Here is an 11,152-nt window from a genome sequence, read left to right as displayed (position 1 = left end):
AAAGCTTATAGTAGCTATTCATTAGAAAGCAAAGTCACTGAAAATAGGAAATAAATAGATGCATTTGAATAGAGTAGGTTATTAAAATATATCTATTGTTGAATTTATCAAATTGTATGGTAGAATTATGGGTGATTTTGATTTTTTTGTTATGCCTATAAGTCTTCTTATCTAATAGATATTACTTAAAATGAGAAAACATATCAAAACTTATGTTACAAAAAATATATATGTGGACAAATTATGCAATAAATTTACAAGTGGACTTCAAGTTGTAAGTGGCAATTTAATAGAATAATAGATACTTTTAAGTTTTCAATGTATCTTTATACACATGTGCATGCATGCACACACATACAAACACAACTTGAAAATCATACTTTTAATTAAAAAGTATAGCTGATTTACAATGTTGTGTTAGTTTCAGGTTTACAGCAGAATGGTTCAGTTTTACAAATATATATATGTGTATATGTTTATATATATGCCAAGTATATAAACACACACATATATACACATTTTTTGTATATACATTTTCAGATTCTTTTCCATTATAAGTTTTTATAAGATATTGAATAGAATTCCCCGTGCTTTACAGTAGGTCCTTGTTGTTAGATATTTCATATAGAAAATCACACTTCTGATGATGTAATTGTTTTCATAAAGAACCCAGACAAATCTATAAAATTTATTAAAACAAAAAATCTATACATAAAAGTCAATTGTTATTTTATATAAAAGCAAACGAGTTAGAAAAACTAATAAATTTTTTAAAAAGACAGTAGTCATAAAAGTAAGAAAAACCAAAAGATACATAGAAATACCATTTTCAAAAGAAGCACAAATGCAGTGGAGACTGTTGAAACATTTCAATTATTGAATCCAGGTGGTCTTGCTTCAGACTGTGCAGCTCCTTTGAAAGCACAGGAAAAAAAAAAATTCCTCACTGTTCTCTTGTTGTTGTTGTTTAGTTGCTAAGTTATGTTGAACTCTTTTGTCACCCCCAAGGACTGTAGCCTGACAGGCTCCTCTGTCCATGGAATTCTCCAGGCAGGAACACTAGAGTGGGTTGCCATTTCCTCCTCCAGGGGATCTTCTGGACCCAGGGATTCAACCCGCATCTCCTGCACTGGCAGGCGAATTCTTTACCACTGAGCCACTAAGGAAGCCTTACTACATCCCTAAAACAAATTCTCAGAGACATTAAGGATTTAAATATGGGGAAAAGCTTAAAAATGTTTAGATGAAAATATAGGATATCACGTTAAGGACCTCTGGAAAGGAAAAGATTTTGCACATAAGATTTTTACTTACAAAGGGGAAACAAATTAAATTTGACAACATTAAAATTGACTTTCTCTTTGTGAAAATCCAGCTCCAAATTTGGAGAAGATATTTGCAACATGTATGCCTAATGACGAAATAAGAATACATAAAGGTAACCTACAAATTAAAAAGAAAATGGCAAATAAAACGATAGAAAATCATTGAGGAAATGAGCAAAACATATGAGCAGACTTGTCACAGAACAGCAAACTCAAATGATTAATAACTATATGAAAAGAATTTCAAATTCATTATTAATCAGGGAAATTTATTCCAAATTTAGAATGGGCTATCATTTCAGACCTACCAGACTGGCAAAAGTCAAAAGCTCTTTAAATGACATCAAGCATTGATGAGAATGTGGAAAAATGAAACTTTTTAAATGGAGCATTTAAAATACTCTAAGTATAAATGCAAAATTTTTTTCAAAATACTAAAAAAATGCTTGGCATCATTGTATAAGATTGAACATTCACATACCCTTCAACTTGCCAGCTTTACTCCTCTAAATACACTCATGACATGTGTATACTAAGAGATTCATGGGGTCGCAAAGAGTCAGACACGACTGAGCGACTGAACTGAACTGAACACTAAGAGATGTGGACAAGAATTTCACTATTTTTGTAACAGCAAAACCCAGAAACAACACAGATGCAGATAAACAAGAGACTGGGTAACTAGATGAGGTATTTTCCTACAACTGAATACTGTGCAGCAGTGAAGACGAAGAGCTGCACACCATTCTTATCAGCATAGAGCATTTTGAATGAAGAGAGTGAGTTACGAAAGACTAATTTTATAAAGTTCAGATCGAAGCAAAATAAAGCAACACATTGTTTGGGGATGAATTCCTAAGTGGTAAAACTGGGATGAAAAATGAAAGAATCGTAAAGCTATAATAAGAAAGCATAGTGCTTTTCTCAGGATGCCTACTTTCTAATTGGGAAGATGGCTCCATACTGTGCATGAAATCATCAGTCTTCTGGAATGATGGAGAAAAATAGGACGGGGGAAGGGAATAAAGAAATTGTTGCCCATGTCTGATTTCTTAAGCACAAGGGTGGATATACAATTATCCATCTTATTACTGTTCTTTAGACCTTATATATATGTTGTAAATATGCTTTTTTGTGGTAGTTATTTATTTACAGTTTTTTTGTTAAAGAATGTTGTTTTAGTCACTAAGTCGTGTCCAACTCTTTTGCAACCCCATGCGTGGACTGTAGCCCCCCAGAATACAGACACTGAAAATGAGAGAAAGATATTAGACATTCCTCTTAGTATAGCATTCTTATTTTGAGATAGACAAACCACGTTTTTAAACTTGGCTGTGTGACATTTCTGAGCCTTAGTTTTCTTGTTTGTCAAATGGGAATAACACCTAACTAATAAGATTTTGTTAAGATTAAATGAGTGTTTTTTAAGCCCAGCCCATGGACTGCCATATAATGAGTATACAATATATGTACTTTTATTTATCCATTTTATTTATTATCCAAATATATTACAAGTTCTTTTAAAATGAAAGAAATTTCTTAGAAATAAACAAATAGAAATTACAATCAGTCTTTTGAAATGAAATATACTGAGTTTATATTAAATTAGTGCTCATTAAGCACTAATTAATTTTCAGTGTTTGTGTACTGGCGGGTTATAGTCCATGGAGTTGCAAAAGAGTCAGACACAACTTAGTGATTAAAGTTCTTGAACAAAAAACTGTAAATAAACATTTACTACAAAAAAAGCATATTTAGAGCATATGTATAAGGTATAAGGGCTTCCCTGGCGGCTTAGAGGGTAAAGTGTCTGCCTATAATGCAGGAGACCTGGGCTCAGTCCCTGGGTAGAGAAGATCCCCTGGAGAAGGGAATGGCAACCCACTCTATCTCTCTTGCGTGGAAAATCCCATGGACGGAGAAGCCTGGTAGGCTATAGTCCGTGGGGTCGCAAAGAGTCAGATACGACTGAGCGACTTCACTTTCACTTTCACATAAGGTCTAAAGAACAGTAACAAAATGGATGGTTATTAAATTAAGGCTTATTAGTGCTTATATTAATATTAAATTAGTAAATTATTTATAATATTACACCCAAGTTTGAGATTGTTTTATCCAAATAACTCAAAATAGCTGTTGCACATTGTCTAAAGCTTCTTGCAGCCTATTTCGTAAGGGACATTTATCTACATGTCACTTGCAATTAGTCTAGCATTTTAGTGACAGTCATTCACTAAATGATTACCTCTCAGTGACGAGTCTTCAGAGAACTGGCATTGAAGATCATTCATATTCATGTTCAATTCTCATCAAAAGAAGATAAAATAGAAAATTGAGGTGAAGTTCAAAAAAGAGACTGAAGGTGACAGATCTGATTAGACTCCCTTGACAAGTACTGCCTTAAATTACACAGAGTCCAGCCCTTCATCCGAATGACATCATTTGATATATATATATTACATATATATATATATATATGTATATATATATTTTACAACCTCAGAGAAGTGGGCTTGGGGTCGCTTCCATTGATAAAAGCCAAACATTTAAAGAACAACAAAAAAGTTATACTGCTAAAATTTCTGAACCAAAAGAAGACAGAATTTCCTCCAATCGCAGGGAACCAAGACAAATGTCACACTTCCTGGCTGCCCACTCGACTTCCCACACCCTTCCCCCAGCTCCCCTTTAGCAACAGAGAAAGAAATCACAGTAGTGAATTAATAATTCTGTGAGACAGACTTTCCTTCCCCAGTGTGATTCAGCCCCACAGCCTGAGGAAGGGTAGGCAGCGAGTTCTTTAACTCTGTGCGCTCTGGACTGGCTTTCAGTATTAGACATCTGGAGTTTTTGAAAATTAACACTGGAACAGAAGTGACTCTCATACTCCATGTCCCCTCTACCCGCCCTCTGTCAAAACTTGATTCAGGTTTCTTTAAGGTCATGTAAAGAGAAAAAAAAAAAAAGAAAAAAAGAATAGGAAACACTATCTAGAAATGTAGAAATCAAACCATTACTAAAAGCGTGGTGTAGCAATTACTACCACCTGCGATTGGTTTTACTACAACCTAAAGGAAAAAGGTGTTTTACCATAAATGACACTCCTTCAACTTTGTGATCAGCCAGCCTCCTTCCTCTGTCTTTCCAGCATATCTATTTAATCATGCTTGACTGCAGCAAGGTGATGCAATAGTTTCAATGTAACTGCCTTATCTGGGCTTAGAATGAGACACCTCCCGTGACTGCGGAGCTGGCAGCACAGCCCCTCGGGCAACAGAAGAGCAGTGAGTTTTTCCACAGCGGCCTCGCAGGGGGCATGTGTGGTACCTGAATCTTCTGGGAAGTGCCTCTTAAAATCCACAGACTGCGTGGGAACTCCAGGGTACTGGGCTGACTTTCCTGTCCTACACATTTCTAACATCACAGTCTAACAATAAATTCAATTTCCAATCCCCTTGTCTGTTTTCTGGATTTTCAAAACCCGAGTCTTACCTACAGTCACATACCCACCCAGAGGAGACCTTGTTCCCCTGTCGTGAGCCTGAGGACTCTGAGATGTCCTATTTTCAGCCCTCCAGTGACATTCTTAGCATGCCATCCACTGGAGATTTATTTCTAGTGGGCGAGCTTCCCACTAACAGGCAGTGTGGATTCCTCTGGACCGTCGGAGTAAAAGTAACACTTTGTGCTAACACCTCACAGGATGCTCTAACCTAGGGAGGGTGAATTATTGTATTGACAACACAGCTCTAAAGATAATTACATGGGATGGTTGTCTCTTGTAGCAGAGAATGAGACAATCTTCAAAATGCGACTCTCTGGGATCACTTGAAATTCACTATTATTCTCCAGCCCATAATAGAACAGTCTAGAAAGTGCCCCAAGCTTTTCACTCACAAAGGACTAAGGGAACCCCAGGTATGACTCAGGGCCATAAGGTGTTTAGTCAACTGTCATCTTTTGAGGAGGAGAGCTTAGGTCCTGGTGCCCAGAACAGCAATGAGAAACCACTTCACCTCCTTCCTACCTTCTCTGGGAAAACTCTGCATTGGATTTTAACATCACACATCAATATGACCATATCTATTAAGTGCATTTCACCAAAGCTAGTGTAAATTAGTTGAACATAGACTCTGTTTTCCAGTTACAAGTGTGTCCCCACTCTTAAAAAAAGAAAATTGGCCCTGACCTTTTCTTGACAGTGCTAACATTTACTTAAAGAAGACAATGAGATTTAATCTTTGTGCATTTCATTCTTTTTGGGGGGTGGGGGTAGGATTAAATGGGTCCTATATTTTTCACTACATAGAGATTTGCATTAGGCCAGTATTCACTAAATGAACAAAGGCATACTCAGTGACAACTGGATGCATTTATAAATGGGTTAATCTCTGGGTCAGCTGAACAGTTTTCTGGGAATCTGTTGCCAAAAGCCCTCAGGCTTAAATGTATGGTGAGTGTGTGGAGGGGTATCCTTTTCTAGGTTGGTTGATTTCATTCTTTTATTAAAAAAATTAATTCATTAATTTTAATTGGAGGCTAATTACAATATTGTAGTGGTTTTTGCCATACATTGACATGAATCAGCCATGGGTGTACGTGTGCCCTATCCTGAACACCCCCTGCCCCCGCCACCTCGCTCCCCATCCCATCCCTCGGGGTCGTTCCAGTGCACCGGCCCTGAGCTCCTTGTCTCATACATTTCATTCTTTCCTAGCCATCCCTGGAACTGGGGTAAATGGACAAAAAAGTCTTATGATTTTATATCACATTTAAAAATAGATACTATACTGGACTTTGTTGATGGGTGTGTGATGGTAACAGAGGGTAGATTTATTTTGTTGAACATGCACACACACAGAATTGTGAACATAGGAACATAGCCTGTTTATCTACTTCTTTCATTATTTCATTAGCATTTCCCAGGTTTTCTTAAAACAAAGACATTTTCACAGCTGTATATAAAATAACTATTAAAATGAATCCATATTAAACAAGCTGTGGATCCCAAAGTGAAATTTTCATTGTGTTTAGGTGAGTAGTTAATGTTTAAAAACTCAGTATGATAATATATTGATGCATAATTTTACTTCCTGGTAAGTTCATGCACCTGCCAGTTCTTAGCTCCATGCTAGTCCTAATCCTGATGGTCTGACCAACACAGATGCCTCAACTCTACCCAAAGGTGTGGTTTTGAATTTCTGTTAGAGCCATACCACTGTGCATGGGGTGGGCCTCACATCCACATTTTCAGCCCACTAAGCTGTATCCCTGCTCTTCCTTCTGGCCAGCACTGAGCTTGCTCAGCCCATGTCGCTGGACAGCTTGTCCTGATTAACACTGATATTTCCCATGTGGGTCTGGAGTCAGATTATGAACTGGACTCAGCTTTTCTGGGGCCTTGGCAACATGCTTTCCTATTGCCAGACATTTATTCATTTATTTTACTAGTCAGCTGGTCAAATTAATTAAAATATATTGATTGCCTACTCTGTGCCAAGCAACGAAGTGAGTGATACTACTGTCTGGACTTGGAACTTCTGCTGTGATATCATGCCAAAACAGAGCCCATCAACCCTGCCAAGTGTTTGATTCTGAAAATCGCTGCTGCTTGGGCAATCCATTTTGCTCCAAACTGGACGTTTCAGATATTGATACTAGATCAACTTTACTATGCCCCTGTGGACACTATAACTTGAAAATCTGACCACCCATCCTAGGACCCAGTTCTATAGCCAGATATAGTTCTATTCTCAATTCCGGCTTCTTTTTTCCTATCCTCGTCTCCTCTTTGCTGCAAGATACTGGCAGACTCTTCAGGTAAAACTTCTTGGGTTCTGACCTTCACAACATTTATAGTTTAGAATAATATTTTCACATCCATTTACCTATTCTAGTTTTAAATCTTAAAATAACTCTAATGAGACGCTTGTTAATTTTTTGTTTCTTGAAGAAGAAATTGACTTTAAGAAGTCAAATGACTTCTTTATGTTTACATGGTTAATAAGTAATTTCTTTAGGACTTGAACACAGACCTCTTGCCTTTTATTTCAGTGTTCTTTCCCCTTGATAGGGCTGGCAATGACTAACCTCCATTTTGAACTGACCTTACAATTCGTCTCAGGAGGCAGTCAACTTTTCAGTATGAAAGATGAATATTTTAAGCCTCCTAGGACAATACTTCAACCTCAAAAGGGATAAGTATCAGATACAGTACAGTTAGTGGGAGGAAAACCAATGAATGTGAAGGGCATTTGAGAATTATACCTTAAATTTTTTCTGATCTAGGGCCAGTCCCCATGTGAGAACATGGCTCACACTAAGCACAGATCATCAAGGGAAGCTCTGCACTGCATTTCTGCAGGTCTAACATGACTTGGTTCAGTGAAATTCTGCTCAGAGTTCAGGGACTCCAAGTTTCATTCAAGTCTTTGCTCCTAAAATCCTTCTGGTCTAGGATGTTGCACAGACCTGAAGGGGGAAACATGATTAGATGGACTTTTATAAATACCCCACTGGCTTCACTGCATAGAATGGTTTGCTGCTGCTGCTGCTAAGTCGCTTCAGTCGTGTCCAACTCTGTGTGACCCCATAGATGGCAGCCCACCAGGCACCTCTGTCCATGGAATTTTCCAGGCAAGAATAGTGGAGTAGGTTGTCATTCCTTTCTCCAGGGGATCTTCCTGATCCAGAGTCTTTGGTTAAATAATTGTAGTACTGACTCCACAGACCCACAAACTATTCTGCTGCCTCTAAGGGTGTGTGTAGCTTCTGCTGGGCCAACGGGGCTAGTGCTTTTACAGATTCAGAAGCCTCTGTGTCAATAATTTCCTTTCCATTTGTCCAAACAACTTCAGCTTTTTCCTGTGAAAAAGACTGTTCCTTTAAAATATCTATTTATTAAATATATTTTTTACCAGACATTATTTTGTATGCTTTCTTTTCCAGTCTGTTTATGGGTATTGGAAAGCTGTAAGTCTCAATCTCAGATGAAAATATCAGTTTCCTATTTTGAAAATATTCTCCATTCTGAATATGGTGTTTTAAATAAAATAAAACTTCAGGCATAAGTTAGAACACATCATAATACTTTGAATACTGGGGAACAGGTAGCTAGTATATTTTCTTAAGTGCCTGCTTTAAACTCACGGGTCTGATGATAACTTGAAATCCTCAAGAAGGCATAAAACAATCACCAGGTTGTTATATCTAACCACTTTTAGTTAAAGTTTGCTCAAGATAATCATGAAAAGTATGAAGTGCTAGCTACTTCCTATTTTCTGACTCATTATTCTACTGGAAAATCTAACTATAAAACTGGAATTCACAGAGAAGCATTATGTGTTTGTGAAACTAATTCAGCATTCAGCCAACATTTTCATCGATCTCACCTTCATCAAACGGCTGGTGAGACGGCATGTGAAACCTCCTTGCCCTGGAGGATTTCAGGGGCAAGAATTTGAATGAAGTCCAGGTCCCTTAAAATCTGAGCAGGCTTTCACTGAATTATAGGACTGGAAGATGTTAGAATACAACTAAATAGATGAGCACTGTTTTAAAGGCAGGCGGCAGGTTGGAGGCGAGAGAGGACAGAGAGAGAGAGAGATTTATTCCAACTCTAAGTCATTTCAGGGCTACACTTTATTAGTATTAGGAAATCCATGCTTGTGTTTGCTACAGTTCCTCATGCTGTAAATGATGTCTGCTTTTACTTTGCTTCCTGTGTAGACTGACAACTGGATATCATTTTGAATACAATAGAGTACTACAAAAATATTTGAAAATAACATGTTAAATCTCATTCTAATAAATTCTAAGGATTTTCCAAATTACCACCTTTTAACCCAAGATTCTTAGAAAGGAACTGAAAGAGGTTATATCTTAGAAATTAGATATCCCTCTGGATGTTCAATAAAAAGGCAACTCAGAAATGTACAAAGTCACCAGAAGAGACAGACTGTGGCCTAATGGAATTTGTTGACATGACTAGAGGAAAGTGGATCAATCAGAAGGAGAGGTGAGGGGGTGTTGAAAAGAACAGGCAGCGTCTCAAAATTGGAGGCAGTCTATCCAAGCGCCATATGCAGGGGGCAGCATCATGGAGAGTGTCTGCCGTGTACAGAATGATGACTCAACCTGTCAGAGACCTGGAGATGGGTAGATCCCTACACTCAGCAGAGTACATCATGGCAGGACGTCAGTGACTAACTCCCCTGGTTCTGACTCCAGCTCCCCAGGCCAACTGATGATGACAATTCCCACAGAGTGATTCTCTGAGAAGGAGATGCCTTGACCAGAGGTGCAAGTGTTTGTATGCTTTTGGTAGTGAATTGTTCTCACACAAATTATCAGTGCAGTAACATTATCTCTGATCTTGGTTAATGTGATGTTGTCTCTGGAAGATGACACTTTATGCTAAAGACACTCCATAATAATAAGTGCCTCTGAGTAGGGGTGCAGAAGGCCTCACCTGAAAGGAGGCACCATCCTCTCCAGCTGCCCCAGGTACACACTGCACTTGTGGGCCTTTTTTCTTATTGCACCTGTGGAAATGGGACTCTTGGCTACTAGTGATTCCACCCCCTGGCCTTATATTAGATTCACCTGAACTTGAAAAGTTCAAAACCTGGGGGAGGTTGGCCTCCCAGGCCAATTAAGGGTGGGAATATTTGGTCATTGCCTTGGACACAGAGGGAAAGGAGAGGGTAGGACAAATTGGGAGAACAGTATTAGGTGGCACAGGTATAAAGAATCTGTCTGCCAAAGCAGGAGGCATGAGTTCGATCCCTGGGTTGGGAAGATCCCCTAGAGTAGAAAATGGCAACCCACTCCAGTATTCTTGCCTGGGAAATCCTGTGGAAAAGAGGAGCCTGGTGGGCTACAGTCCATGGGGTCACAAAGAGTCGGACATGACTGAGCGACTGAGCATGAATGCACATTGACATATAGACACTGCTGCTGCTGCTAAGTCACTTCAGTTGTGTCCGACTCTGTACGACGCCATAGATGGCAGCCCACCAGGCTCCGCCGTCCTACTATATGTAAAATAGATAACCAGTGGGAAGCTGTGATAGAAAGCAGGGAGCTCAGCTCAGTGCTCTGTGATGACCTAGATGGGTGGGATGGGGTCTGGGTGGGTGGTGGTGGGAGGGACGTCCAAGAAGAAGAGATATATACACACATATAGTCGATTCACTTCACTACACGGCAGAAACTAATACAATGTCATAAAGCAATTACACTCCAAAAGAAAAAGGAAAAAGTCATCTGTGTGATTCTAATATCTCCAGGGTTGAGAACCATTAATTCGATTATTGATAGAAAAGGGGAAAAAGTTCCCTAATATATGTTTAAAAACATTAATGAGTTTCATACAGATGAGAAATCTGAGACTCAGAAACGTGACGTAATTTGCTCAAGTCTGTATAACTAATTATAAGTCCGTATAACTAATCATAAATCCATATAACTAGCCAGCTCAAGTCCGTATAACTAACTATAAGTCCATATAACTAATAGGCAATAGGGCCAGGGTTTGAACCTAAATTTTTTTTAAACAAAGTATTAGGTTCTTTTCCTGGTACGTGGGCTCATATGGAAGAGAAGACAGGAACTCTGCCAGCTTCTGATGAAGGGAGAAGGCTGAGGGGAGTGAATGAGGGAAGGGCATCCGCAGAAACTTGCCAAGAAAAGGCAGGGAGGTAGAGACCTCTCAGAATGTTCTCTGGCAGCTGGCAGCTGTCTCCAAAGTGTGTGCAGAGGATTCCCTGGGGGTGTGGCAGGAAAGTGGTAGGATTTCTTTGACTTAGTTTTTATCTCTTAATCCT

The sequence above is a fragment of the Capricornis sumatraensis genome, chromosome 13 (genome assembly GCF_032405125.1).
Source record: "Capricornis sumatraensis isolate serow.1 chromosome 13, serow.2, whole genome shotgun sequence".
Lineage (NCBI taxonomy): Eukaryota > Metazoa > Chordata > Mammalia > Artiodactyla > Bovidae > Capricornis > Capricornis sumatraensis.
This window is presented reverse-complemented; position numbering follows the sequence as displayed.